Below are 9,161 nucleotides of genomic sequence, written 5' to 3'. Positions count from 1 at the left end.
AAGTCACCACAGCACTGATGAATGTGTATGATTTCCCTGTGAATGTTGGTTGATAGTTTCTTTTATGTGAACAAGATAAAAGTAAACCAGCAAACGTAAATAACAGAATCTCACTCACTCCTCAATGATCTGACCTCTTGTCTGAGGTCAGGTAATAATTTTAGAATACTGCAAGAATATTTCCTCAATTTTTTGCGCTATTTAACACACCAAAAAACCAGCTATATACACAACACACTTTTAAATGTAATTTGCCTTATTAACATTTTCTCCATTACTTTCTTCAATCTACTCTAGACAGTCAAAAAAACAGGAAATCAAGCCCTGGTTTCCAGCATTTGCCAATTTCCTAAATACTCTCATCGTGGCTAATTTCAAGCTACTGACGTGACATTATACCTGAACTTGCGAAGAGATGTTTACCATTATTTAGCATTTCCATCATACAGATAAAGATACAAACGTTTAAAGATATGTAAATAACCTCAAGAACACATATAATAGTAAAATGATTAGGAAGTGATAACTTTTGAGTATTTACTACCTTTCTTTTTTTAATGTAATTTACCTGTCAGTTTACATAATTTAATTTTAATAATGGCTGGGTTTAACAATCAGCACATAAAATTCCTGAAACTTTAACAATTAGCTCTTGTGAGCTGATAGACACTTGCCTATGGGCTGTCAATGATTGGGTTTGGTGGGCATTCTTCCTAGCCACTGGCAGCTATCCATACTGACACCCACTAAGAGGTCTTGCTGACCTCTGGTCTCTGGTCATGGGTCCGAGCAGGTCACCGCTGTGTCCTGATTTCTCTACACACAGTGTCTTCTCCAGGTCCATAAGCTCTCAGCTCACTCCTGTGCCTCTATGGACGAACTGGGGATGCAGATTCTAAAACACATTAGAAGACTTGGTAGTATATACTAGTCCATGCCACTCTCACTTCGCCCCAGCTTACCCTTCCCCCTCCCCGTGTCCTCAAGTCCATTCTCTACATCTGTGTCTTTATTCCTGTCCTGCCCCTAAGTTCTTCAGAACCTTTTTCTTTTTTTTTAGATTCCGTATATATGTATTAACACATGGTATTTGTTTTGCTCTTTCTGACTTACTTCACTCTGTATGACAGACTCAAGGTCCATCCACCTCACTACAAATAACTCCATTTCGTTTCTTTATATGGCTGAGTCATATTCCATTGTATATATGTGCCACATCTTCTTTATCCATTCATCTGTCGATGGACACTTAGGTTGCTTCCAGGTCCTGGCTATTGTAAATAGAGCTACAATGAACATTGTGGTACATGACTCTTTTTTAATCATGGTTTTCTCAGGGTATATGCCCAGTAGTGGGATTTCTGGGTCGTATGGTAGTTTTGTTTTTAGTTTTTTAAGGAAACTCTATACTCTTGTCCATAGTGGCTGTATCAATTTACATTCCCACCAACAGTGCAAGAGGGTTCCCTTTTCTCCACACCGTCTCCAGCATTTATTGTTTGTAGATTTTTTGATGATGGCCATTCTGACTGGTGTGAGGTTATACCTCATTGTAGTTTTCATTTGCATTTCTCTAATGATTAGTGATGTTGAGCATCCTTTCATGTGTTTGTTGGCAATCTGTATATCTTCTTTGGAGAAATGTCTATTTACGTCTTCTGCCCATTTTTGGATTGGGTTGTTTGTTTTTTTGATACTAAGCTGCATGAGCTGCTTGTATATTTTGGAGATTAATCCTTTGTCAGTTGCTTCGTTTGCAAATATTTTCTCCCATTCTGAGGATTGTCTTTTCATCTTCTTTATGGTTTCCTTTGCTATGCAAAAGCTTTTAAGTTTCATTAGGTCCCATTTGTTTATTTTTGTTTTTATTTCCATTTCGCTAGGAGATGGGTCAAAAAGGATCTTGCTGTGATTTATGTCATAGAGTGTTCTGCCTATAGTTTCCTCTAAGAGTTTGATAGTGTCTGGCCTTACATTTACGTCTCTAATCCATTTTGAGTTTATTTTTGTGTATGCTGTTAGGGAGTGTTCTAATTTCATTCTTTTACATGTAGCTGTCCAGTTTTCCAGGCACCACTTATTGAAGAGACTGTCTTTTCTCCATTGTATGTCCTTGCCTCCTTTGTCATAGATTAGTTGACCATAGGTGCATGGGTTTATCTCTGGGCTTTCTATCCTGTTCCATTGATCTATATTTCTGTTTTTGTGCCAGTACCATATTGTGTTGATTACTGTAGCTTTGTAGTATAGTTTGAAGTCAGGGAGTCTGATTCCTCTAGCTCTGTTTTTTTGTTTTTTTTTTTTTTCTCAAGATTACTTTGGCTATTCGGGGTCTTTTGTGTCTCCATACAAATTTTAAGATTTTTTGTTCTAGTTCTGTGAAAAATGCCAGTGGTTGTTTGATAGGGACTGCATTGAATCTGTAGATTGCTTTGGGTAGTATAGACATTTTCACAATGTTGATTCTTCCAATCCAAGAACTTGGTATATCTCTCCATCTATTTGTATCATCTTTAATTTCTTTCATCAGTGTCTTATAATTTTCTGCATCCAGGTCTTTTGTCTCCTTAGGTAGGTTTATTCCTAGGTATTTTATTCTTTTTGTTGCAATGGTAAATGGGAGTGGTTTTCTTAATTTCACTTTCAGATTTTTCATCATTAGTGTATAGGAATGCAAGAGATTTCTGTACATTAATTTTGTATCCTGCTACTTTACCAAATTCATTGATTAGCTCTAGTAGTTTTCTGGTAGCATCTTTAGGATTCTGTATATATAGTATCATGTCATCTGCAAACAGTGACAGCTTTACTTCTTCTTTTCTGATTTGGATTCCTTTTATTTCTTTTTCTTCTCTGACTGCTGTGGCTAAAACTTCCAAAACTATGTTGAATAATAGTGGTGAGAGTGGGCAACCTTGTCTTGTTCCTGATCTTAGTGGAAATGGTTTCAGTTTTGCACCATTGAGGACAATGTTGGCTGTGGGTTTGTCATATATGGCCTTTATTATGTTGAGGTGGGTTCACTCTATGCCCACTTTCTGGAGGGTTTTTATCATAAATGGGTGTTGAATTTTGTCAAAAGCTTTTTTGCATCTACTGAGATGATCATATGGTTTTTATCCTTTAATTTGTTAATATGGTTTATCACACTGTTTGATTTGTGTATATTGAAGAATCCTTGCATTCCTGGAATAAACCCCACTTGATCATGGTGTACGATCCGTTTAATGTGCTGTTGGATTCTGTTTGCTAGTATTTTGTTGAGGATTTGTGCATGTATGTTCATCAGTGATATTGGCCTGTAGTTTTCTTTTTCTGTGACCTCTTTGTCTGGTTTTGGTATCAGCGTGATGGTGGCCTCGTAGAATGAGTTTGGGAGTATTCCTCCCTCTGCTATAGTTTGGAAGAGTTTGAGAAGGATGGGTGTTAGCTCTTCTCTAAATGTTTGACAGAATTTGCCTATGAAGCCATCTGGTCCTAGGCTTTTGTTTGTTGGAAGACTTTTAATCAATTTCAATTTCAGTGCTTATGAGTGGTTTGTTTATACTTTCTATTTCTTCCTGGTTCAGACTCAGAAGGTTGTGCTTTTCTAAGAATTCGTCCATTTCTTCCAGGTTGTCTATTTCTTGCATATGGTTGCTTGTAGTAATCTCTCATGATCCTTTGTATTTCTGTAGTGTCAGTTGTTACTTCTCCTTTTTCATTTCTAATTCTATTGATTTGAGTCTTCTCCCCTTTTTTCTTGATGAGTCTGGCTAATGGTTTATCAATTTTGTTTATCTTCTCAAAGAACTAGCTCTTAGTTTTATTGATCTTTGCTATCTTTTCCTTCATTGCTTTTTCATTTATTTCTGATCTGATCTTTATGATTTCTTTCCTTCTGCTAACTTTGGGTTTTTTTCTTCTTCTCTCTCTAATTGCTTTAGGTGTAAGGTTAGGTTGTTTATTTGACATGTTTCTTGTTTCTTGAGGTATGACTGTATTGCTATAAACTTCCCTCTTAGAACTGCTTTTGCTCCATCCCATAAGTTTTGGATCGTCGTGTTTTCACTGTCATTTGTTTCTAGGTATTTTTTGATTTCCTCTTTGATTTCTTCAGTGATCTCTTGGTTATTAAGTAGTGTATTGTTTAGCCTCCATGTGTTTGTATTTTTTACAGTTTTTTCCTGTAATTGATATCTAGTCTTACAGCGCTGTGACCGGAAAAGGTACTTGATACGATTTCAATTTTCTTAAATTTACCAAGGCTTGATTTGTGACCCAAGATATGATCTATCCTGGAGAATGTTCCATGAGCACTTGAGAAAAAAGTGTATTCTGTTGTTTTTGGATGGAATGTCCTATAAATATCAATTAAGTCCATCTTGTTTAATGTATCATTTAAAGCTTGTGTTTCCTCATTTATTTTCATTTTGGATGATCTGTCCATTGGTGAAAGTGGGGTGTTAAAGTCCCCTAGTATTATTGTGTTACTGTTGATTTCCCCTTTTATGGCTGTTAGCATTTGCCTTAGGTATTGAGGTGCTCTTATGTTGGGTGCATAAATATTAACAATTTTATATCTTCTTCTTGGATTGATCCCTTAATCATTATATAACGTCCTTCTTTGTCTCTTGTAATAGTCTTTATTTTAAAGTATATTTTGTCTGATATGAGAATTGCTACTCCAGCTTTCTTCTGATTTCCATTTGCATAGAATATCTTTTTCCATCCCCTTACTTTCAGTCTATATGTGTCCCTAGGTCTGAAGTGGGTCTCTTGTAGACAGCATATACATGGGTCTTGTTTTTGTATCCATTCAGCCTGTCTATGTCTTTTGGTTGGAGCATTTAATATATTTACATTTAAGGTAATTATCAATATGTATGTTCCTATTACCATTTTCTTAATTGTTTTGGGTTTGTTATTGTAGGTCTTTTCCTTCTCTTGTGTCTCCTGCCTAGAGGAGTTCCTTTAGCATTTCTTGTAAAGCTGGTTTGGTGGTGCTGAATTCTCTTACCTTTTGCTTGTCTGGAAAGGTTTTAATTTCTCTGTCGAATCTGAATGAGATCCTTGCTGGGTAGAGTAATCTTGGTTGTAGGTTTTTCCCTTTCATCTCTTTAAATATGTCCTGCCACATCCTTCTGGCTTGCAGAGTTTCTGCTGAAAGATCAGCTGTTAACCTTATGGAGATTCCCTTGTATGTTATTTGTTGCTTTTCCCTTGTTGCTTTTAATATTTTTTCTTTGAATTTAATTTTTGATAGTTTGATTAATATGTGTCTTAACATGTTTCTCCTTGAATTTATGCATTATGGGACTCTCTGCCCTTCCTGGACTTGATTGACTATCTCCTTTCCCATGTTAGGGAAGTTTTCAACTATAATCTCTTCAAATATTTTCTCAGTCCCTTTCTTTTTCTCTTCTTCTTCTGGGACCTGTATAATTCAAATGTTGTTGCGTTTAATGTTGTCCCAGAGGTGTCTCAGATTATCCTCAATTCTTTTCATTCTTTTTTCTTTATTCTGCTCTGTGGTAGTTATTTCCAGTATTTTATCTTCCAGGTCACTTATCTGTTCTTCTGCCTCAGTTATTCTGCTATTGATTCCTTCTTGAGAATTTTTAATTTCATTTATTGTGTTGTTCATCATTGTTTGTTTGCTCTTTAGTTCTTCTAGGTCCTTGTTAAACGTTTCTTGTATTTTCTCCATTCTATTTCCAAGAGTTTGGATCATCTTTACTATCATTTCTCTGAATTCTTTTTCAGGTAGACTGCGTATTTCCTCTTCATTTGTTTGGTCTGGTTGGTTTTTACCTTGCTCCTTCATCTGCTGTGTGTTTCTCTGTCTTCGCATTTTGCTTAACTTACTGTGTTTGGGGTCTCCTTTTTGCAGGCTGCAGGTTCGTAGTTCCCGTTGTTTTTGGTGTCTTCCCCCCTTGGGTAAGTTTGGTTCAGTGGGTTGTGTAGGCTTCCTGGTAGAGGGGACTGGTGCCTGTGTTTTGGTGGATGAGGCTGGATCTTGTCCTTCTGGTGGGCAGGACAGAATCCGGTGGTGTATTTTGGGGTGTCTGCGAACTTATTGTCATTTTAGGCAGCCTCTCTGCTAATGGGTGGGGTTGTTTTCCTGTCTTGCTGTTTGTTTGGCATGGGGTGTCCAGCACAGGAGCTTGCTGGTCATTGAGTGGTGCTGGGTCTTAGTGTTGAGACAGAGATCTCTGGGAGAGCTCTCACTGACTGATATTACGTAGGGCCAGGAGGTCTCTGGTAGTTCAGTGTCCTGAACTCGGCTCTCCCACCTCAGAGGCTCAGCCTGACACCCAGCTGGAGCACCAAGAGCCTTTTGGGAAGTCTGAGGTCTTTTGCCAGCATTCAGTAGGTGTTCTGTAGGAGTTGTTCCACATGTAGATGTATTTTTGATGTATTTGCGGAGAGGAAGGTGATCATCACATCTTACTCCTCCGCCTTCTTGAAGGTCCCACCCATCCCTTTTTGTTGCCAAATTATATGCCATTGGATGGATATACTACATTTTCTTTATCCATTTATCAGTTGATGGGCATTTGGTTTTTTTCATGTCTTTGCCTCTTGTGAATAATACTTCTGTGAACATCTGTGTGAAACTTTTTGTGTGGACTTAAGTTTTCATTACTCTTAGGTATGTACCTAGGAGTGGGTCATATGGTAATTCTATGTTTAATGTTCTGAGGAGTGGCCAGAATGTCTTCCAAAGCAGCTGTACCATTTTGCATTTCCACACACAGTGTATGAGTGTTCCAATTTCTCTACCTCCTTACCAACACTTGTTATCTATCTTTTTTATTTTAGCCGTCCTAGTGGGTGTGAATTGGTATCTCATTGTGGTTTTGAGTTGAATATCTCTGAAAGCTGATGACACTGAACTCTTTTTATGTGCTTATTGGCTATATATCTTCTTCTGAGAAATGCATATTCAAATCCTTAATTGGGTTGTTTTTTTGTTGTTGAGTTGTAAGAGTTCTTTATATATTCTGGATATGAGCCCCTTATTGGATATATGATTTGCAGATAGTTTCTCTCATTTTTTGCTTTATCAAATATCTTTTCAACATCAAGGAAGATAATTATGTAATTCTTTTTTTATCTATTTATATGGTAAATCATATTAACAGCTTTCTAATATTGAATAATTCTTGCATTCCTGATATGAATTCTTCTTAGCCAAGGGGTATTATTCTTTCAAAATGCTGCTACCATACTCTATTTGTACCATTTTATTTAGAAATTTACACCAATATTCATAAATGAGATTAGTCTAAACTCTCTTTTTGTGCTATCTTCATTAAATTTTATTATTAATATTTTGATGGTTTTCTAAAAATCAGATTTCCTTTTAGTCTGCTTAACAATTTAAATACAATAAAGATCATCTGTTTGGTAAAGATTTGGTGGAATTCCTCTGTGGAACCACCTGGGCCTGGTGGTTGCATCTTGGGAGGGTGTGAGAGAGGAATGACAGCTTCCTCTATTGCTTCTTAGATTCTCCATCTCTTCTGAGATTACTTTTGTGAACTCATCTCTTCTAGGGAAAATATACATACATTTGCATTAGCTGAAGTAAAACATTGTTTCATAATTTTTACAAATTTCCTCTCTGCTTATTTTCATTTCATATTTGTACACTGTCCTTTAGTAATGACTCAAGGTGTTCTCTGGGGGAAAGGAGACCCCTCTGTGTGTCCCACCTTTGCCCACTAACCCCAGTGGATCAATTTAAATGTGAGACAAGAAGTTAGATCCAGCTTGGTCAACCCAGGCTCTCCACGCAGGACACTTGGTACATGTTCCACCAAGTCAAGAGCCATTTTCCTCTCCTTCTCTTGAATGTTCTTCTCATTTCCCCTTATTCCCTTTGAGTGATTCCCTGAACAAACATATGCTAATCAAGACTTAGGAAGTAGCTTATTGCTAAATTTCAATAAGGTCTGTAATTTGTTAAGAGCACTGCACCAATTTTATTTTCCTGATATTGACAATTGCAAGATGGTTATACAAGTTGTTAGCATTAGGTGAAGCTGGATTCACGGTACATAGGAAATCTCTGAAATCTTTTCGCAACTTTTCTCTAAGTCTAAAATGAGTTCAAAATAAAAATATAATTAAAGAAAATACCTGATAGTGTACACAAAACTTGAATGTATGACTTTACAGCCTAAGATGGAGTATGTGCAATATAAAAAAGTCTTTGCTTTTTACAAATAGATTTGTTTTAATTCATATGTATTTATAGAATATTAATATATTAATAGTAGGAATGGTAATAATGAACTCACCTAAATTACATATAAAGTGATTTTATTTTTAAAACTGTAATATGTAAAACCATTCTATTTGTAAAAGTTCCAACCACCATTTACTTTCTAGGAATCGATCTGTTTTCAGTGTACAACTATATGCACCTCTAAAAAGGGGTGTATATAATTAGATAAAAATATACACTTTAACTGCTACTAACCTTATATCCCTCTTTACATCCCACCCCATCTACGTGTCAAATTTTTAGTAAGAAATTTGCTGATGTCAGCCTCTTCCCTTTCCCCCTTAAAATCCTTTAGTGGACCCACTAAAGCCTTCATGACAAGACCCGAACTCCTCAGCAGGGCATCCACGGCTCCATGGCCTCTTCTGTGTCATTTCTCATCATTCCCACCCACCTCGACCTTGACCACCTCGACTTCCCAGGCTGGCTGAATTATTTGTAGCCTTCAACTCTGTTGACATGTCCTTGCTTTTTGTCTACCTGAATGTCCTTTCCTTCTCCCCACAACCTGCCCTTTGCCAAGGTAGTCCCTATTTGTCCTTCAAGGCTGTGCTCAACTATCAACTCCTCTATGAAACTTTCCCTGGCTGGACTTCTCTCCTTGTCTCTCCTCTGCTCCCATCACTTCCTGGCCATATTTCTACCATAGCACTGACCACACAGGTATTGTAGTTGTCTGTTTTCCAGCCTGTCCTTCCATCAGACTGTCCTCTCTTTAGAGGGCAGACACTAGGCCTTATTTATCATTTTATCATCAGGATGTATCACAGTTCCTGGCACATGGAAGATGGTTGATAAAGTGTGCTGAGTGAATGAATGAATGAATAAAATGAAATCCATACACTCCAGCTTTAGGCAAATCAACAGACACTCTTGATCACCTCTA

This window comes from Orcinus orca, chromosome 18 (assembly GCF_937001465.1).
Source record: "Orcinus orca chromosome 18, mOrcOrc1.1, whole genome shotgun sequence".
NCBI classification, from domain to species: domain Eukaryota; kingdom Metazoa; phylum Chordata; class Mammalia; order Artiodactyla; family Delphinidae; genus Orcinus; species Orcinus orca.
Note: the sequence above shows the minus strand (reverse complement) of the source record.